This window comes from Salarias fasciatus, chromosome 13 (assembly GCF_902148845.1).
Source record: "Salarias fasciatus chromosome 13, fSalaFa1.1, whole genome shotgun sequence".
NCBI lineage: Eukaryota > Metazoa > Chordata > Actinopteri > Blenniiformes > Blenniidae > Salarias > Salarias fasciatus.
This window is the reverse complement of record NC_043757.1, coordinates 19,454,081-19,475,507: the sequence shown is the minus strand read 5'-3', so window position 1 is coordinate 19,475,507 and position 21,427 is coordinate 19,454,081. Positions and strand designations below refer to the sequence as shown.

At 40.8% G+C, this 21,427-nt stretch overlaps 1 protein-coding gene across 1 annotated transcript in view; it reads right to left on the bottom strand.

Annotated features, from left to right (window-relative positions):
- The window catches only part of LOC115398974 (protocadherin-15-like), a 209,101-nt gene extending 188,200 nt beyond the window's left edge, over window positions 1–20,901 (bottom strand). Inside the window, exon 1 of the mRNA XM_030106055.1 lies at window positions 20,514–20,901. The gene's annotated coding sequence lies outside the window, so the exon portion shown is untranslated. The remainder of the gene's footprint in view (window positions 1–20,513) is intronic.
- Window positions 20,902–21,427: the final 526 nt, after the last annotated feature.

Below are 21,427 nucleotides of genomic sequence, written 5' to 3'. Positions count from 1 at the left end.
TTTCACAGCTAATTTACTGAGATCACAAGGTGTGTGTGGCTACAGTACAATCCTGCTGAGTGCCAATGAAAACTCCGGCCATCTCTTCTCATTCAGAAATTCATTAACAAAGCCCGAAGCGCTGAAGAGTCCTTTTTATTAGCCTTGCAAGTGCAATGAGGCACTTTCTTAAATGTCGCTGTCATATGTTGCTTTGATAAAGGCTAACCGCGCACTGTATGCTTTTGGATGGAAATGCCATCCCTCGAAGGAGGAGAAACACACCACTGTTTCATCGTGTTTGTTTGATCCGGTGCACGATTTGAAAGCTATAAAAGCAATTTCATTGCTGGGAATATCCAAAAAATAAAGGCAATTTTGAAGTTCACAGGAAATACTGCATGCCTTATGTAAATCAACAAACTCTGGGATTAATTAGTAAAGCCCTAAAATAAATACACATCCATAAATCACAGTGGTGCAGTGCTATTGGCTGTATTTACAATTTTTACCAGCCGCTGGGGTCCTCAAATGACTGCATTAAAACCAGCATGCAATCATTTGAGGTTTCGGCTGAGCGCTGGCAGGCTGACAGCCTCAGAGCAGCCAGGACTGGCTGCGGACTTCCTTCTTTCACCACATCCATCAGCGCAGAGTCCATCCAGCAGTGTCACTCCGAATAAACACAACGGAGGCAGCGGTCCTCGCGAGCAAAGGGCAGTATTTTTTAATAATCGGTTTCGGAAACATCCAGCACTGGGTAAAGCGATGAACCCATTAAAAGGCGGTTGATTAAACTGTGGCTGTGGCGTGCGCAGTGTGAGAGGGGTGACGGCACGAGGGATGGGAGCGGCCAAGTTCAGCTCGAATGAGAGGAATCCTCAACTTCATGGAGGGCAACATTGTCAAGCAATGATGAGTGAGAGGGAGAGTAATTGGTCGTGAAATTGTCATCGCACCTGCAAGACATTCTAACACTGCCCGGAAAGTGATAACCTTCACGACGGGATGCAAGGTTACTCAGCCATTTGCTCCCCTGGCCTGCCAGCTGAATAAATGCACTGTCAAACTTGAGGAAATATTTGCAGGAGGCCCCTGTTGTGGGTGTTATGAAAATGGTGATTGTGCGTGCCAACAAGCTTCCCGATGCAAATGGCGGTTTTGGTGTATAAATAGCCCTGCGGCGTCTGGTTTTATCGGGGCTGTCAAGAGGATTCATACGAGAGGTACACGGGGCGAAGGATTAGACAAGTGCAGAGCACGTTTTGGCAACACATTTGATTTGGTGTCCTTTCCAATAGACGTTTTCCTGAGAGTGGAAAGTGAAAAACCAGTTATTTTTAGCCTGATAGTGATACAGCACAGTAACATATAGATACCAAACTTACAACAAAAACTTCTTCCCTTATGTCCATCTTAATGAGAGAAGCTGGGGTCAGTCGCAAGCCAAGCTGACGCCCCTGCTAATGTTAATCAGTGCGACTCACTGTTTCTATTCACTAGAGTCTAATGCCATATAGAAAACAAAGCCGAGCTCTAAAACGTAGGTCAGTGAAACAATAATCAAACATTTTATTTGTGCTGCTCGTGATATTAAAGAAAGACTGAAAGGACAGACAGTCATTTTAAAAAGGTGAAAAATACCACGACACATCATTCCATTGACATTTTAGCAAAACAATATCCAATCAGTAGTTGTTGATTTTCAGTAACCTTTTGTGCACTTGGATTCATCCACTTTTAAAAAAGTAATCCAAACAAACTGAAAATGTTGATTTTTAATTTCATTTTCTGACATAATTTCCTTGGTCACAGTTCTATGCTGGCTTGATTTGGGTCTTTCTGTGTTGAGTTTGTATTGAGTTTGCATGTTGACCATGCATGTGAATTATTTGTGTAAATTAAGGTCAAATAAATACATAAAACAAGTCTCTGTGGTTATGAAGGTATTCCAGCCTGCTTGTTAGATTGATTTAGGCCTGGGCTGCTGGTTATATGAACGTGATCTTGTGTTTCTCTTCTTGCTTAGCAACATACTGCAGACGCGTCCTGGACTCGTCCTGAGTGCCAACAGTCAGATGGAAATGGCTTCCAGCTCTCCAAACAGCATACGTTGAATAAAGCTGGTGAAAGAAATGGACACTTGTAAGTCCTTGGAAAAAGGCTCATCTGTTTGTTATTCTTAAGTCCCCAGCCATCCCAAACATATTCCGCTCTAGTGTGGGCTTGAGTCTACAAACAAAATTGCATTAGTCATTCAGAGTGAATCAGTTTCAGACTCGGTATCAGTTATCAGTCCACTGCCTGAGGTGGGATCAGATCTGAAATACACAAAATGTAGTCTGAGACGAATTCCGACAGAAAGAAAACCGATGTTCAACTAAATCCACTCCTATTGTAATGTACACTTAAGTCGGTGCCAGGTCTTGGAAGATAACGGCCAATTTGCCCTGTTATTCCGCTGAATCACTGAAATGTGAGACTGTCCTGCATCTTTAGATCACTCCTGATGCACATCGTGACCTGAAAAATAAACCTTCATCAAAGCAAGAGTGCAAATGGGATTACTGAAGGAACCCACTTCATGCAAAAAAAAAAAAAAAAGAAAAAAAGCTCATGCTTTATTTTCATATGGATCTTTTTTTATGAAATGACTGAAGCACAGGCTGCTCTGGTAAGCAACATTTCCACTCCCGATGGCAAGGAAAGTGTTTATCCTCACATAAGGAGGGAAAGATTCACTTATTTCACTGAACCAAAAAGTCATTTTCTGTATTGAATGTACTACCGCTCACTGATGAGGTAATGGGCCTTGACCATGTGCATTCACACGCCGCCGCCAGCCAGGAGTGTCGTGTCCCACATGCAGCACAAACACCAAATTTCTCATCTTGTGGAGTGTGACGCGTGATCGAGAGGCGCTGATGTCTGTGGCACATATGATGACTCCATGGGGGGTAAAAAAAAAAGGTGACAATTTCTGCTAAACAGTGCAAAGTGCAGAAAGAAAAAAAAACTGGATTCTTTTTCTCAATTTAATTGAAGCTCTAACATTAACTTCAAAGCCAAGTAATTCCCACACTTTGCTGGTGTTCATTTTCCCAAGCTAAAACCTTATCCTCTTCATTAAAGGCCCATCCCTCCTCATTCCCTTGAGCCTGTCATGTTCAAACAGTGTTCTCAGCTCCTTGCTAGACTGGATTAATGAAATATTTGATATAAAATGTCAAAATACGGAAAAAAGAAGTGTGGACCAGGGACCACGGTGGTTAATGCTGGGGGAGGAAAAAAATATAATGAGGTACAGTACTCTTTTATTCTTCCTTTACCTTGACTACAACCAGCTCTGTGCTGAGATCTCTAAAAGTTGAATCAGATTGTATCAAGGGGAAACCATGTAGCCATCCTTGGAATGACAATTAGCCTTGCAAAGGTGCGCAGAAAATCTTCACCTTAATAAAAAAGAATGAAGGAATATTTGAGTACCACAGACTATTCAGTCAATACCACTTGTCTTTTCAGAGAATTATACTATAAAGCAAGACCATTACAATCAGATTGTAATATACTGTGTTACAGTTTTCTGACAGTAACAATGCAGCAGTGCACGAGGATTGAGAAGAGTGCATAAGTCTATGTCCAAGAAAACAAAACAAAAAATCTGTTGCTATACAAAACCACCCCAGTTGGCCACCAGCTGTCAGAAAACTGCAAGCCGTGGACCGAAGTATTTTTACAAGGTAACCGTCGGACACAGTGGAAAAAGCGCTGTCCTCCCATGCACCATTTGTCAGTTTGTTAAGAGAGCTCACAAAGCCTCGCACCATTCCCACAGACTGAGGTTTTCCTTTACTGGGAGTAAGCATCTAATTATATTCTCTTTTTCAGGAGCTGTCTTTGTGTATGCTAGTCTTTTAAAGCTTGGAAGTATCGGACTCTCATTATTCTGTGCTATGACACGTATGCTGGCGTCTGAGTCTATAACCTTTTCAACAAGCATCTGGTCGTACAGAGAGAGGGGTTAATTAGGTGAGGGTGCCTTTAATTGACTGGCTGAACCACTTAAGCCTCTCTCTGTGGCATCCCGATCAACTATCCGGACGCGGGTGAACTGACAACCCAGAGGCCAGTTGTTCAAAGGTAATCTGAGTGGTTCATTAAAAGGGAAAGAGGGATTCAGAAATCGGATTAGATCAAGTAATCCAATCTTAGTTGTAATATCTACCAAACCGCCAGTTTGGGTTGTTCAAAACACTTCAGCAGGATGTGGATTACTTTGATTAAAAAAAAAGGAAAAAAAAAAAAGAAACAGGATTATCCTGATCGGGGGGGATGATTTCAAGGTAGATTTCCTGAAGAAAATGTAACAAAATTTTTAAATTGGCCAAAAAAATCCATTTGTATCATTTTGTATATGCTTTCATTTGTAATTTGCACTTGATTTGTTCAACTGGTACAGTGATAAAGTAGATAAAGTAGACACAGGCTCTTTCAGTACAGTTTCTGTGAATTTATTTGTTGTTACTTTTGTGTTTGTCTCAGAAAAAAAAAAAAAAAACCTCTTAAAACGAATCCATGTTGACTCTTCTACCTGTTGTTCTTTACATTGCTGCTTGCTTACAATGTGATATGTTCCATTTAGAGCACTGCTAATCTGGATTTGGGAATCCTGAAAACTGAAAAAAAGTAAGACAAATTACCTGGATAGCAAAAAATGGGATCATTATGATCCAGATTCAGTTTTTTGAACAACTGGCCTCTGGAAATCTTAGCAACGTATCCAAAGTAGAAGAAGACATTTAAATAGAAATAATTCCCTCTTTCAAGTACTGAAAACCTACAGCACACGAAGGAAGACTTTATATCAGAAGAGTGCGGCTGTTCCAGAAGTCGTGCTGGAAAAGCAGACCACCGGCACATTTATTATGTAACTGCTCTATTGCAGAAGACACAAATATATTCACAGTCCAAAATGAAAATGCATAGGGTATGAAAAAAACATGCAGCTTTCATTACTGATCTGTGAGATAGAAATGGGGACTTCTGGGTGGAAAACAATAACCAAACAGGTCAGTTGTGAAACTAGCAAAAATTAACATCTGAATTTATACTGCGACATGATTTTTCAATAGATACACAATCAGAAGGGAGCAGTGCAATGAAGATTGAAATCTTGTGATAGCAATATTCACTGCAAATTCTAGAAAATCCCCAATCTTTAAAATGCCTTTTTTTTTTTTAACGTCCACATTTAGCCTGAATTTCTTACCCCAGCTGATCATCCAATTCACATTGATACAGGAAAGAATGAAGGAACTGGAAAAATGAAAATGAATTTTGTCAAACTATGTGCTCCACAAAGAAAGTTTTCAAAGAGCCACTGAACTGTTTGCTGAAAGGACAGCAGGTATATGTACCAAACAATGCTTTCTGGCTTTGTTTCAACCTCATTGACGCGTTTCAGTTTCACAAAACGTCCTGTTTTTCACCTCTTTTCCATGATGATGAAAGGTGAGGGCCGAAAGGTTTTCACATTTATAAAGAGGCGTGCTGTAGATATATATGATTAATTTGAGGTGTTTCTGAAGGAAAATGATCCTAAAGTGTATGAGCATAGTGATTAAGAACAAGTGGGATTTATCAACATTGATGACTTACTGATGTGCGTACGCATCTTTGAAAAATACAGATTTTTATATAACATATAAATTTACACACATTGTAAATTTCATTTATAAGACAGAATTTAGAACTTTTTCTACTCGCGGTTGATAAATGAGGCCCCTGGAGTGCACATAGAAAACCCAGCCATCAACAGGGAGAGCAACGTCAATCTTCAAACTGGGGAATCTCTTATGATGAAGCAGGAGTGTTAACCACTACACCACTAAGCAATCCCTTGTTCTAAGCAGAGTAACATTTTCAGAGGTTTAGTTAGGTATCAAAATGAAAAACAATCATTCAACATCAATGTTTTTGGGGTTTTTTTTGAAAGCACAGATATGCATTTTTGTGAAAATCTGACTTGAACTTTTTTCTTCAAAACAACTGAAAAATAAAGTGATTTTGCCCAGAGTCTACCCAACCGCTTTTTAGAACATAAGAATAAATTCTTCAGTTCATTACTAGATGCGATGAGCACAATTGACATTTGGCTGGGTAAAAGTGGAATATTTCAAGAAGTCTCACATTCATAATAACACTGTGGACTCGAAGATCATACAAAGTCTGACCCTGAGGAGGAAGAAGGCGTCCTGCTCCACAACAATGAACGTCTTCATTCTCATTCCAGATGAAGAATGCAAAGAGAAGAGCTGCTGAAGTGGACTACACCGGACCGAGTCCGTTTCACAGCCACTTCCAGCTCATATATTCAAAATACAGGAACAATCAATTGGCTCGGTTGGTTGATCCATTTGTGGAAAAGCCACTGTGACTCCCCTCTTGATACTTCGGATTTATAGCTGTATATATTTACGTACAGTCAAAGTCACGGCTTCTTTTCTCAAATTGACAACAGTGTGTGCATGTAGAGAGCGCTCCACAGGGGAACTAATGGAGTGTGTGTCGCACAGAAAGAGGCTGTACGTTGGTTTCAATCACGTCAAGCTCTACTTCATTTGGCCCGGTTATTAGCGGACAACAGTGACATCCTCGCTTTTTCGAGATGAATGGGTTGTGTGTTTTCAGGCCACGTCAGTCAGAAAAATAACCCGACTACAATGAAATCCATCATAAAGAGAAGAAGTAAATATTTTGAACTATTTTGGTTAATTTATCTTATGTAATGAAGCACATGCAATCAGAAAAAAAATAATCTTTGATTCCAATGGGAAGCACGGAGCCATCAGAAATTAGGCTCTGTTCGCTGAAAAGACATTAATGTCCTTGGAGCTGAGAGCATCGGCAGACTTCAGGCACATACTGTATCCTTTTGATGCATTTAATCTCCCTTCCCTGCATTCAGTCGACTGCGGAGTGGAAACAGAACCTGCAAGGAAATATTTCCTCCATCAAACCGAAGAGACGTTTTCAGGTGGACCAAAGGGTGAACAGACACACCGTCTTAAGAGTCAAGCTGTGTGCTACATCTGTTCACTCACACAATTAATGACACAAAATTAAATTTTCACTGTAATTCAACTGTTTAAATGGCGCCATGCAGTTAGGATTAGGGTTGGGCGTTGTGGTAACACAGGAAAACCCTGAGCCGTTTGAGATAACCTTTTAAGACCATCTTTCCCAACAGAAACAGAGCGAGTTGCTCAAGCAGCTTGAAACAATATTTAAATTCAGGGCTGAAGGAATGAGGAATGTTTTCTTTTTGCCAAGAAAGGTCTGACTGACAGTACTTTCATCTTAAAAGTTTGGGCCAAGAGCAAGTCCCTATAGCTGAGTGTTTACTCTCCACTTCAAGTCCAATGCTACTGTCAGTCAAAAGCACACGCAGTCTGGAAATATTGTGTTTTTTCCTCAAATTTTGCATTAAACTAGTATGCCATCATTTCTATGTGAAACTCGACACTTTACATTATCGGAGTGCAGCACCAGCTCAATAAGTGGAACGAGTGTCCAGGTTTCCATCAGAATGCAACACAACACACAAAACCCACAAATTTCATCCGTGCGCTGCTTTTCAGTCTGAGCTGGGTTGTGCTTTCAGTGTTTATCCCAAACAACAAAATAAAGTTTTATTGACACAAGGTATTTATTTTGAGACCAGCTCCCACCAACGTCCATCCGGCCATGCTTGTTTCACGCCGGCATTATCTGCACACAGTTCATTGCATCGAACACCAGGTCACAGAGTCAGCGGTGCATGGGAGAGCTCAGCTTTGCGTTTCAGCATCTGCATTCAGGATATAAAACCTTTAGGAGGCATTTTAAACTCCTTTCTCCTTCACCTTGCATTCAGAAGCCCTTGAAGGTGGACCTTCCCTCACCTATCTAGGCAGCATGAATTCTACCAATGGTGGCTCTGAAAAAGATGTGCAGGCAAGAATTGGCAACGCTTAATCTTCTTTTCTTTTTGCAAAGACCAATATGGAGATCCAGAAGCTTAAGCCTTAAGATCAAGCAGACGACTTTCAACAGCAACATCAAAGCTGGCTACTCCATGTGCTGAGGCCTGGAGGGGAACCGAAAACATCCCAGACAACATCCAGGCGTTTGGTAGGCAGGGCCTTCTGATGATTCCATAATGGAGATTACCAGGAAAGAATGGTACACCACATACACAGAAGGAAGAGGAGGTGGACCAGGCACATGCTAGGGAAACCACAGGACGGTGCCAAACTGATCTTATTGATTCATTAGTTTGACATTAAGCTACAAACAATGCTTTGTAAAGCTGTTTGACAGAAAAAGTTAAAAGTCAAATGTAAAATGCGCACACGCTCAAATACGTTCAATGAAATGGCTAGCAGTTTGAAAAAAACATTACTGTGTGTAGACTCTAAAGTATCAGCTGTTTCATACAGATTGAAAATACCACAGAGGGTTTAGGAATGCCTTTGTATTATACTGTACACGTTTCTCATAGCATTAAGTCCAGCTAAAACGCCTTTCACTTTTTAATATGTCTTGTAATTCATTTTATTAGAAAAAAAAAAGGTCATTCCAGATCATGGTTGAAAAGATGACCATTGTGTGGGAGAGTTCATTACTATATTATGTTGGTTCCATCTGTTTCAGTGAAGAACATTTGTATGGTAATGAAAGCGCCCACATTTTTACAAAAACATTCAAAAACAAAGCTGGAAGTTATTCTGGTACCACTGTTGATTTTCTTTCTTGTGCCTCTTAATTCTGACCTCTTAATAGTTTCAGCTTCAAATTCTATGACAGAGGCAGTCAGGGGATACAGAAGTCTTCTTAAATTAGCATTAATTTAAAAACCATTACAGCAGAAATCAAAAAGGGACTTTAACAAGATTAACAAATATCTAGCTATACTGTCAAATGTTAGCTTGATATTTTCCAGGAGTCATTCCAGAAGAAATTAATGAGTAAAATGATCACTTTCCTCCTGTTTTATATCTTAGACAGGAAAATCTCAACAGATACAAACACTGAACACTGTGCCTGTGTTATTTGGAGCACGACCGAAACAGACAGTGAAACAGCTCAGTAAAAAGTTATCAGCAATGGACTGTAGTGCTCAGAAAAGAATCGTGAAATCCTTATGAGCATAAATATGTGACAGCCTTGTGAACCACCTCAAGAGAAAAAGAACACACGACCCATATGTAACTGTATGACAAATGTAACGCTGGTTGTCTATCGACAATGACGACAAACGTACACACTCACTTTGAAATATCAGGAAAGAATTTTGCTTGGCGATTATTTTCAAACTAAACAAAATTCATCTTACTTTGTAAATGTCCTTGTGGAAATTCCTTTTCTGACCATCTCTGTTTCTAGGGTGCAGAGGTGCGGCCACATTAAAGCTCGTGTCCAGAGTTTTGAAAGAGAGAGTTGTTTTTTTTTTTAATCCAACGTCTCAGGTTCCGCCCTCCCTCTGCTTTCATGAGCGACCAAGCCACGCCCCTTTAATTGTGCACGCTATTATCCGTCCGGTGAAAATGAGAGCCTCTGAGTCCTACAGCATCCTACATGTTTGGCTGTTTACGGTGGATGTTCAGCAGACAATGGATATATCCGAGGTAAGCGGGCCGGCTGCTGCGTTGCTAACTCACCTCTGCCTGGGCGAGCGGCCGTGCTCTCTGGCTGCGTGCTCACTTTGATTGACAGCGCGACAAGGCGGAAGCTCGAAATCTATTGGCTGACGCTGACCGGCGCTTTTTCGGATAACATGGGGGTCTATGAGACGAAGGCGGGGCTCATAAATAAATTTTTATATTGCTTTATGCTAATATTATATTATAGTATCGAACCAGACTAACACATTTAAGCTCTGTTGAAAAAATGATACATACATTGGAAACGAACGGAAAGGAACAGAGACAAGCTTTAAGGCGCTCCGGGGAGCTGATGGGGGGTCAAGGGTCTTGCTTAAGCACCACAGTGGGACATTTCAGCTGTGGGATTTGAACCTGCAAACCTTGACTCCATTACTGCCCTTTGTGGTTTATGTCTATTTCAAAGACATTTTTTTTCTTCCACTGTGACTCTATGCGCTGAAGGCTGAAGCACTTTGAGACTAAGACCTGGGAAAAAGGCTTCAAGGGTTGAGCTTTTCGAAAACACTCCACTCCACAACTTTTCTGAAGCTCTGGGTAATGCACATGGGCACAACAGTCACTTTAAACAATTCTGTACATGAACAAGTAGATGAATTTTAAAAATGAATCTAATGAAGAATCCAGTGAGCCGTTTGTTCTGCTCACAGTGACAACCAAGAAAGACTGTTGAATGTTTTCATCATACTGTTTCAAAGTTCATGCATGGGCAGTTGTCTTACAAAAACACACCACACTAGTACAAACGTTTCTGTGTGTACAGGGATCAGCTTCAGAATATTTTCATGTAGAAACTGAACTTTTCCAAAACCTTTCAGTTGATAGTTGTTCTATAAACAAGGTCCAAGTTTCAACATGAAAGTGTTGTTCTTTCCATGTATTATTTCAAGGTAATTTAACAGAACAAATCATTGGGTCATTATAAATTCATTCCAACTTTGTTCATTTTTTTGAAAATATGACAGCACTCCAGACCAGTCAGACTGGAAAGGGACAAGGTTTCCTGCACACGTGTCAAATCCTAAACTGGAAGCAAGAACATTGGCTCAAACTGAGAAAAAAATCTGAATGGCATTCGTTTTTAGACAGATACAGGGATGCAGCATTTTAAAATACCTGGACATTGTTTTGGTCTTTGATAACAGAAATGGTTTGATGTGGAAACAAATCTCAGAATATGCTTTTAGGTCTCCGTTGATGCTTATTGTCTCGTCACAGTTCAGACTTGGACGAGTCCAGCTGTCACCATGCAGAACGAGAGCAAAAGAGCCCTGGAGAACGGGTGCATTTACATCCATGTTCTTCTCCATGTCTGGGTACATGCTGTTGTCATTATCTGACCTTTATGTATGTGTGGGGTTGACGATAACTCTATAAAGCTATAAGGTACAATAAGTAAGAAATTTACAATAAATAAAAGAAAAGTTATTCCTATTTTTCACCTGTCATTTAAGAAATGTACGTTACGTGACGTAATATTGATTATTGCACTTGTAAGTCCCTCTTAATTGCTGTTATAACACATCTGTCTAAATAAACGTGTGGATGAAGAATGCAATGTACGTAGCTGACATGGCAATATTGGCACGTATACCAAGATAAACACAACTGTCTCAGAGCTGACTCGAGTTGAACAATGAAATTTCAACTATGCTGCACATCCCAGTGTTCTGAGTGACACCCTGCTGCCCAGGACGGTGTTGCAGGTTCAGCACTTCCCCTTTCCCAGACCACTCTTGATAGACACTGACCACTGCACTCTGGAAAAACACACAAGAACCTCAGGTTTGGAAAAATCCAGCCATGACAAATCAGTTCTACTCAAACTTACTCAATAAAAACATCATTTTGTGTTTTCATTTCAGAAAGGTTTCATGTTTAAATGGCAGTGCTTTGGAAACGCTGTCTATTTACACATAAAAGGCAGAAGTGTTTAAAACGATGCCGTTGGATTGCCAGGCCATGAGGTTCTGTTGGTTCTATACACACCTGCGTGCAGAGAACAGGCGACAAAGATGGATTGCTATTATGAGTGACTCTCAACTATAAAACTATCAAGTTATTGCAGAATATGAACTGGGAGTCATGACACTCAGGAGGCCACTATCATTGTTAATGTCTATCTATCAGTGCAGTCAGGGTTTTTTTGAAAGGTTATGTTTTCCAAATTTTCTCAGAGACGGAGTCAGAACATTGAAAAAAGTTCCATGTTTCCCATTTACAGGGAGATGGAGAAACAGCGCTTTCAAAAGTTCCGCTTTCTCTGACTCCAATGTAGTGTTGCTGGGTAAACGAACACCCAGAACACAACAGAAGTTTTCTGTTTTAAGTTGAAAACGTTACCGTGTAGAAGTATCACTGACTCCACCTACCAGTGGTCATAATGTCAAGGTTGATGACAGATCTTGCTCGTATGGAGACAATCCTCATGCTTCAAAAAGCAGCAGTAATTAGCCTTTACGCACAAGAATTTCCGTTTCTCTCTTGACATATCCTGAGTACATTTCAGCAAGAAAGCTTGTGTAGTTAACTAGCGCGCTCATCTATTTCAGTTCAATTCCAGCGTTCTGCACAGCTGTCACTGACCGTGAATGATTCACCCATCATGGGATCTTGATGGGAGTGAAAAAGAAAAGATATGTGCAGGTATGTCTTGACATTTCCATGCATATTGCATTTGGTGACTTTCACTCCAACTTGAATATGGCAAACTATGCTGGGTTCAAGCAAAGTTCATCCTCAACCTAGGCAGTTCTCAAGGTCGAGAACAAAACTTGTAAAACAATACAGAATCCATGGATAACCTGTCATCATAAATATTCTAGCAACTCAAGATCATCTGTGGTCAACTCCAAACTTCTTTTAAACTTTACATCTTGCAGTTCTCTGTAAATGGGGCTTTAGGAGAAAACACTCAGACTAACAACTCATCATAAAAGAAGAAGCGAAAAAATCAGAATACATAATTTTACTTTGAAAAAGGCTTGATAACTACACACTGCTTACAGAATGCAATTTCTGTTCCACTTTTTGATAAGAAACAGCTCTTAATGGCACAGCTCGGCTGAACACGTCACTCAGAATTTCGCTGTATAAATAAAGCTGCTCCAGGTTGCACAAGACTAGAAATGTCTTTCTAAGCTGCTTGATTTCAACTTGAAACAACAAGTTGTTCAATTAACCATTTATCTGTAACAGGGGATGATTACATCAAGAAAATACATCTGAACTACCTCATTTTTCAACCTGAAAACATTTTTCCCCACTTATTTGGAGTCTAAGCGAATAACGGGGACAATAATTTGTAAAATTGATTCAGTGTTGAGTGAGAGCACTTCAGCTTCCAGCCTCAAAACCGACAATGGCTTTCCGCTAATACTTGTCCACGCAAAGATTTTGTATTTACTATTGACAGGCTCACATTTTTTTTAATGGACTTGTCTGACCACATTAAGGAAATTGAATTATTGTCTTTACAATTATAGGAGCAAGCTTTTATGTGCGCCGATGCCAGGTCAGCACGATTAGTTTCGATAATAACATTACTTCAGCTCTTTCTCTCAGCTTCTGAGCTGCTCTGGGGAAAAATGCATCACTGCATGCAGTTAGTTGTGTACGTGTTGAGGACAAGTATGTTTTAAGCGAACTTCATCATGTCTTCATCCCAAAAAACAATATAATTGTCACCTTCAGCTCATGTTAAAATATTGCCATCGTTTCTGGTAAGGTATCAAATTCAGTATTAGTGGCTTCCTACTAAAATGGAGAGTTTCTTTACAATTTCCTACACTAAGCCCATTCTGTGACGCCAGTGGACAGACATTGTTAAACATTTCCACTTTGTTGAATGCACTGCAGCGGCGTCTGTAACCAGGTCCACTTGTGACTTTGCTCGCTCGTCAAGGCTGCCTTTAGTGAAGTGTTAAATATGCTGTTTTCAAAAAGGCTAATGATGTTGAACGCTTTCGTACTTTTCTGATAAATTATGAGAAATAGGGAAAAAATATTTTTCACTCAAGTAAAGGCGATGTGTAACATGATGCTATTTAGCAATCACTGCTTTCTTTTCTATCTCTGTCTAGAATACGTGCAGAGGATTTATTCATGGGTCAGTTTTGTGTTAATTATCCTGTATGGGGAAAAGTTAGAAAACATCAAATGAACTGGTAGGGAACATGATCAGACACAACTGCTGCTTGTATGTAAAAACCACATATAGGCTACAAAAATCAGGCTTCAGTCCACATCTGAAGTGCGTTTTAAAACTAGCATTTGACCAAAGGAAAGGTCCTCGTTTTTGGAAAAGGCGTGCCGCATGCTGCGTTCAAGGAGTTTGATTTCATTTAGCCATCATTAAGAAAAATATCTCCAACTTAAAATACCTTGCACGATGTTTTGTAATGACACCTGAATAAATCTGACAGAATCTCAATGAACCAGTTGGCAGCGGAATGTGATTTCATTTAAATAAAGCAGCCGAGCTAAAAGGGAAGGTTTGTTAAGCCGCCATGACTCCACAAATTACTTCTCAGCTACTTTCAAACATACCTGGAGCTTGAAGGCTGCAAATGTTTGAATATTTTTAGCCAAACTGTACACACTGTTGACGGTGAGGAAAAAACACCCCAAAGCTTTGGGTTATTCTGTGAGTTAAAAGACAATCATTGAAATGTCACCGTAGAATCACATATCATGCACCCACAACCTGTGATTGCCTGGAAGCTCCGTGGCATTGTGAGCGTCGCACTATTTTTAGCCTTGAAACAGATATTCAAGGAGAGGTGTGTATGAATGTGTCAGTGTTTGAGTGTGTGTTCAAGACAGACGCCGAGAGAAGCCGGAGAATTTGGAGATGCTTCATCGCAGAGGTGGGGGGGCGGATCTTAGGCGCTTCAAGATTCATTCCTCCGAGACTAAAATCCTTCACAGGCCTTAGCAGGTTGTCTTAGGTCTTGGCATCTTCCTGTTTATTTATCTATTTAATTCCTTATTTATACATCGACCGTGTGGCTTGGATGTCGGGGAGTGTTGTGAATTCTAAATTAAAAGGGCTGATATTTCAGTTCAAGCATCATTATGCTGACACTTGAACCAAACCGGCACTTGTGCTCACGAGGCTGCGTGAGTGCATCGCCCTAACATCAATGCTGGGCCTGTCAGCTTGTGTTTTCTGTGAGTGCATCCTCGAGTTTACGAGAATCGCAAGTTTCAAACTGAATGAACGGTTTCAAAGTAGCAGAAACCGAAGAGAGCTCTACCAGTCAGAACCAGATGCAGCAGCGCGAAGTTCTGTATGTTTGTTTTTCAGAATAAATATAAAAATGTATCAAAAGAAATTTAAATCTGAATATGATTATATTATCACAACTGCATTTATTGGGAACTGACAGAAAACTTGAATCTGGATCTGGAACTGGATCTGAGGTTATCTCTTTATTTATTTTTTTGGTGGGTTGACTGCATCTGGACACACACTACCAGTTTCTTCCAAGACACTGTGAGGCCACTAAACAGGACACTCTTCGTCTGACAGTAGCATTATTTCCCAGCATTCCTTGTTCCTTGCACATTACAATGATGAGAACAGCATTCACACAGCTGCAAAAGGGCAACAGCGAGGAGTAACAAGAGACAGAAATAGCCCAAAACATGGTTTACTTTACAGGAGAAAACTATTCACACATAAGATTTCACTTTCCAGGCCATTAAAGGTGCATTAAAGAGTTTTTCAGCTTTAAAAATACTTATTTTCCACCATAAATATGTTACACATTTTTAATGACGTGTACAATGTGCCCTGACATATTCATTACAAGTACCGCTAACAGCACCAAATTGTCACTTGAAAGTTGCAGTGCCGGTCCGGCACCAGAATTTTTTTGGGGAGAATTTGAAAGGAATGACTTAATGCACGCTCCGGCTGGCCTGATTTAGTTAGATTTCATTTTGTCTGCCATTACTCCGCCAGATGCTTAGTGAGCAACAACTGAGCAGGAGCTTCCAGAAAGTAAGAAAAGACTGGCTTCTAGCACTGCCAGCACAGACTCCACCAGGTAAAAGAAACTTAAATCTTACTCGAGCGCTACTAAAAGAGCGAGGAAGGAGTTCCTCTCTTCCGTGCACGCGAGCCACAGGCACGAGTTTTTCACTTAGCTGCATTACACCCAAGGCCTGCAGGGGGCGCTGTTTCGCATAAAACGTGCAAACTCCTTAATGCACCTTTAAAGATTTATTATGCAAAGCATTCAAGGAAATATGTCTATTTGAGGCGTCTACTGTCATTTATAAGCCAGATTTAAATGAAAATTAATTTCAATATTCCAGTTCCACTTATCTTTAGTGTGAAGTTATATATTGAGAAAAAGTATTTGAAAACTTTTGAGTTTTCTTCCAGCAGTGCAACACCGAAATTCAGTTGCACACTGAGCCAAATATCTTCCTATGGAGTTTGTGTGGATCAGACTGAGATCAGGAGCGCTACGTTGGCCTTTCACTTCCTTGTATTTGACTTTAGACTTGATTCTTCCTTTCTCGTCTGAAATTTGGAACTTTCTTGTAACAAGCACGAACTGGAAATATTAAAAACAGAGAAACTAAATGTTGCTCATTGTATTGGCAAGTCGCTCTTTGAGAAGTCACCGACTAACTATTTTAAAGGTTCCGTATTAGGCAAAATTCACTTTTCAAGGGTATGTGTGAATAGCATGGTCATGGTGAGTAGAGTAATCATCTTGCATCTTAGACTGGACTGTATCCTGGCTCAGCAGCTAAAGATAAACACTCTTACTGGACTGGGAAATTAGAACACGCCACATTCTTTAACCACTCCTACATGTGGTGCAGTCAATGTTTCGTCAATATAGTTATTTCATGATGGGGTTTTTTTTATACAGTTCTATATATTTGGAGCAACAGCAACCATTGACTCAAGGTAATACTCACAAATTATGAAAATAATCTGCAGATTTTATCAAAAACAGAGTCCCCTCAAAACTCTAGTATACAGCAAAGCACAAATTAGAAACTATCAATTTCAACTGAGGGCGGAAGCCAAGGAGAGATCATCTTTAATGAGAAATTGCAGGTCAGCCTAAGTCATACTGATTTACCGGTTAGATTAGGCTCATTAGATGAACTTTAACCAAAAGGCAAGTAATTGCAAAACATCTTTCAAGGATCTAATCGTTGATCCAAAGGGTGAAGGCTTATCCTGCTTCCAGTGATAACTGCTCAATTTCAGCTGCGGCAGCTGGTGAAATCAGCAAGGTGGCATTGTAGTTAGAAGCCGTTATTAGAACAAGCAATTGAATAAAGAGGAAGCAACATTACCCGGGCTTTTTATTACTCACAGACAGCACTGATCAGTGTTTTTCCTCTCACAAAGAAAAGGTTGCACATCCTTTCCACTCAAACGGATTACATGCATGGACACCAAGGAGCTAATTAGTGCAGCTCCTCCTGTGGACCATTTCACCTGAAAAAAAACATTGCAAACAATTTTCTTTGAAGGAAATGCTCCCAATTTTCATGAATATCAAGAAGACGAGTGATCCAATCACAAGTGCAACAATCCCAACTATGCATGCCCAACATTACAGGGCTCCATTTCTCTGTCTGTCGTTCGACAGGAAGGTGAACCCAAAAGAGTCGAGGAAGAAATTGCCCTTCAGCGTTTTGTTAGATTCTACAGTAGATCATCTGCCTGTGCTGCTTGCTTCAATAAGGGCTGCCTGTTAACTAAATCTAAAAGAAGATGGGATTCAGCATACGTGGAATCAAAATTATTTCACAAAGCTGCAACCAAGTACAAACAACTCTTATCTGACAAGAGGGGAACATCATAAAGGCGGACAGAACAAGTCTGCATGTCTGACGGTGACAAGAACAGAGATAAGGCAAGGAAAAGCACCAAACCTGCAGTGCATACATATGTATGGACTCTCATATTCATATCAACCTCCTTTTCCATTAATTTTGACACTATTGGCGTCACCACATGGAGATAACTTATATGCAATCATCTTCTCCCTTCATGCTTCAGTGGAGACCTGGATACAGAGTTCTGCTACAGCTGCCGGCCACGACAGTAAGTCAAGCTCTGCTATGACCTAATGCAGTTACAGGCTTTTTGCCGATAAATTTTCAGCACCTGAAGACGGGGCTGATAAAAATGTATCAAATAATTTCGCAATTTGTGGGTCACAGCACCCCATGATGTCTTCCGAAATGAAAAGGAAATGTACTCCAAATAAGAATTTTTACTGACACTTCAAACAGTTATCATTTTTTTAATATAATCACATTCATTTGTGATTTTCCTTTACTATATAATTTATGACTGAGCATGTAGTGGTTCGTGCTTTCACCTTATGGAGAAGAGGACACACTTATTTCTGGGTATGTGACCTCTCTGTGAGTCTGTTTCCATTTTCATATCTCTGTGCTATTCTGATTTCTACAATATTTTTTTATCCTAATTCTTAAGTAAACAACTCCCTTAAAAACTTGCATCAACTTTGGAAAGAGCAATCGTTAAAATGTGTGGGGGGACAAAACTGTGCCGAGTTCAGAGGTAAATCCTCCTACTGCTGCCACTTGTAAACTTTTGCACTTTTAAAAACTTCAAACACTTCACTCTTCAAAAGTCACCTTTCTTTGTTCATATTCTCGCATAAAAATCTTTGTTACACCCCTGTGGTTGCTCTTTGGTGCTTAAGTCATTTCACTTTTTCTTAAAAAAAAAAAAAAAAAAGGAAACTAAAGCCTTGATCATGTCTACCTGACACCGAGCACAGGCAGCCATTAGTGCTCGCTACCTTTTTTTTTTTTTTTTCCCCAAGCAGGGCTCCTCTCTGTAACTTCTTTATTTCCCAAAGCAAAGGAGGATCTGTCTCTCTCACTGGCCCTGGACAGAATACTGCAGAGCATTGCAATTTCACACACCCACGACAGATAAATCTTTCTGCTTGGCTTGCCATGAATCGTCGAGGGGCTGCGTGGCCACACAGTGAGGCACTGTTGCACCTTGATGCAAAGAAGCTGCACGCTTTCAAACTTCAGCTGCACCTGCCTTGGAATCTCCCTCCGTGCGCCTGAGCCACCTATGACACTCTTAGAGGAAACTAAAGAGCCACGAGGTCACAGAAGTCAAGCGCTATTTGAGTAAACACACATCGCATTACAAGTCAATATTAGGCGCATGTAGCTGTAAAGCATCAGTAATGAGCTGCATGCATTGAAATACAAACCAGACTCAACAATTTCCCACTAGAAGCTGTACTTTTTCCTATTTTGTATTCATTCAATCTCCATATCACTGCCGCTTGGATTGCAAACACACTCACGCGATCTGTTTTTACAGTGAGGACATATTTTTAAATCTTTAGTTAAATGGACCTCTGGTTTCTTTTCAACCTTCTTCCATGCACCTCAATCATCGGATGCTATCCCACTGAGCGAGCCATGACAATGGGCTGCCTATGGAGCGGGACACAAGTGGAATACCAATGGAGTGTGGCTGGCCTGAGCCACGCTACTCTTCATCTCTCATTTCCCAAATGTGAGCCTCTGGAAAGAACGGGCCCAACCCCAGGCTGCTGATGAAGATATCCTGCAGCAATGCTTTTTAAATATTCCCCGCACACTTCTAGAGCTCTATCCAAACCTGTAGCTGTAGTACAAATAAAATAACCTAACAGAGGATAGGAGAGGAGAAAAATTGGATCATGAGGCTTCTTTTTTCCTGATGCAGACTGTATACAGCACTATGCTCTTGTTCCGGAATATACAGCCATTGATGAATTTCATTTTACTGATTAAATCCTGCTAGGCGAATACAATCTCCAGCAACCTGCACCGATTCAAACGACATCAAATTAAGATATGTGCCAGACTGGGGCAATAAATGCGCACCGAGAAGCCATAAAACTGACTAAATGCAGACGCGGTTCAGTCAAAGTGACACTGACCAGAGCAGCAATCTCTCACAATGCAGGGCCAGGTTATTGCATTACAGAGTTTTGTGTTCATTCTTCTCAGTTAAATGGATTCTCGCTCATGCAGCTGCATGGATAAATAGGCTGCAGCTCAAAGCACGCGCTGAGCTGTGGCGAGCCTTCTGTGTACTCAGATGCAGGGTCAGGGAATACACGTGCAATTCAAATAGTAAATTCATTCAGTTTGATGTACAGAAAACAAGGGGTGGGGGTGGGAGGGCACGTTGAATTGTATTAATTCCCAGAATAAACATGACAAACACCTCTGTTGATTCTCAAAACTGAAGATGCCTCGCTAGTTTTTTCGCGTGTGAGAAACAAAAAAGTGATTTATTTTACGCGTTTGATGACAGCAGAAGAAAAAAAACCCTCAACCTTTTCATTAAAGTGTACAGTTGATAACAGCGGCGATGTAATCGAAACGCTGCAGCGCGGAATGTCTCTAGACATAAATAAATCCCACTACTTACCAATCGCTTTAATTTCAGACAATTATATTAACCTACGCGCGCAAATGTGGTTGGATCAATATAGTCTGAGTAACCCGGAGTGTTAGGATTGTGAAACACGATGGTTGGTTTCCATAAATAAAGCAGAATGCACTTACAATACACGGTTTAACCCCCAAGTACACTTTAAGGATCATCTTCGAGTATACAAGTGAAAATGAATGCAATCACAGTTGTGCGTAATGCGCTTCAAAAAGAGGACGCCAGTGTCCAAACAGTGAATTCCTGCGCGTTCACAGAGAAAATCCGCGTCCAGCATAACTTCACACAGTTATTCCCAAAAGCTTTAAGACAAATGAAGAGTGATTGAGATGATTGTCTCTTACCTCACGGGCGCACCCACTGTATTCCAAGTGCACCAAAGGTCATTGCGCAAATTTTTCAGGGTGGGGGGACAAAATGTAGGAGTGATGAGAAGTAGGTTAGACTGCACAATACCTAATCCTGTTCTTAGTGTCCTTCAGACGACGTCAACCCTCTAATCTTCAAAGCGAGAGGGGTCGAGCCTCCTGGGCGCTCAGAGACTCCCGGTTATAATCTCACCACTTAAGCGCGCGGTGCACTTTCTCCAGCGCAGGTATCACTCCAAGTTGCCCATATTCACTTGACTTACGCGGGAGAGTCCCTGCACGGAATATGTCAACATTGTCCCGGTGCAAAAAAAGTAGGAGAGGTCGGCGCGTCTTCAGCGATGCAGCCAGTTCATCCCCGACAGGTGGCGAGTCCCAGCGCCCGCCGGAGACACGCACGCATCACACACTGACACCGGGATGTGGAGACGGCTGCAGCCATAAAGCGATTCTCCCGGCAGATTAACCCGTGAGTTGAGTTGGTTTTCGTTCTCTTCCTCTTGTTTTTTTTTTTCCTTGCGCTCTGGCGCCCCCTAAAGTTGTGCTGGAGCTGTAAATGCTCGTCCAGGGATTCCCACACATGTCCTGAGTGCAGCAGATGTAGGTAAGGGAATAAGACTCAAACACACTTTGTGTGAAGTTTCTTTTTTATATTTTATTTTCACTGTTTGTACCACTTCGGTGCATGATTTCGAATTTGATCTATGCCTTTCATGAATATTCTCCACTGAGTTATCTTATAAATTAAATATCAGCAAAATGAAACGCATCCAAATTTCTCCACAGCCTGAACACTCCCAGTGCTGCTCATGTTGTCATTTTAAATTAAAAACACCCCACGGTGAGTCATAACCAGTTGTTAATGGCGTCTTTGTCGTTTGGTTGATGCT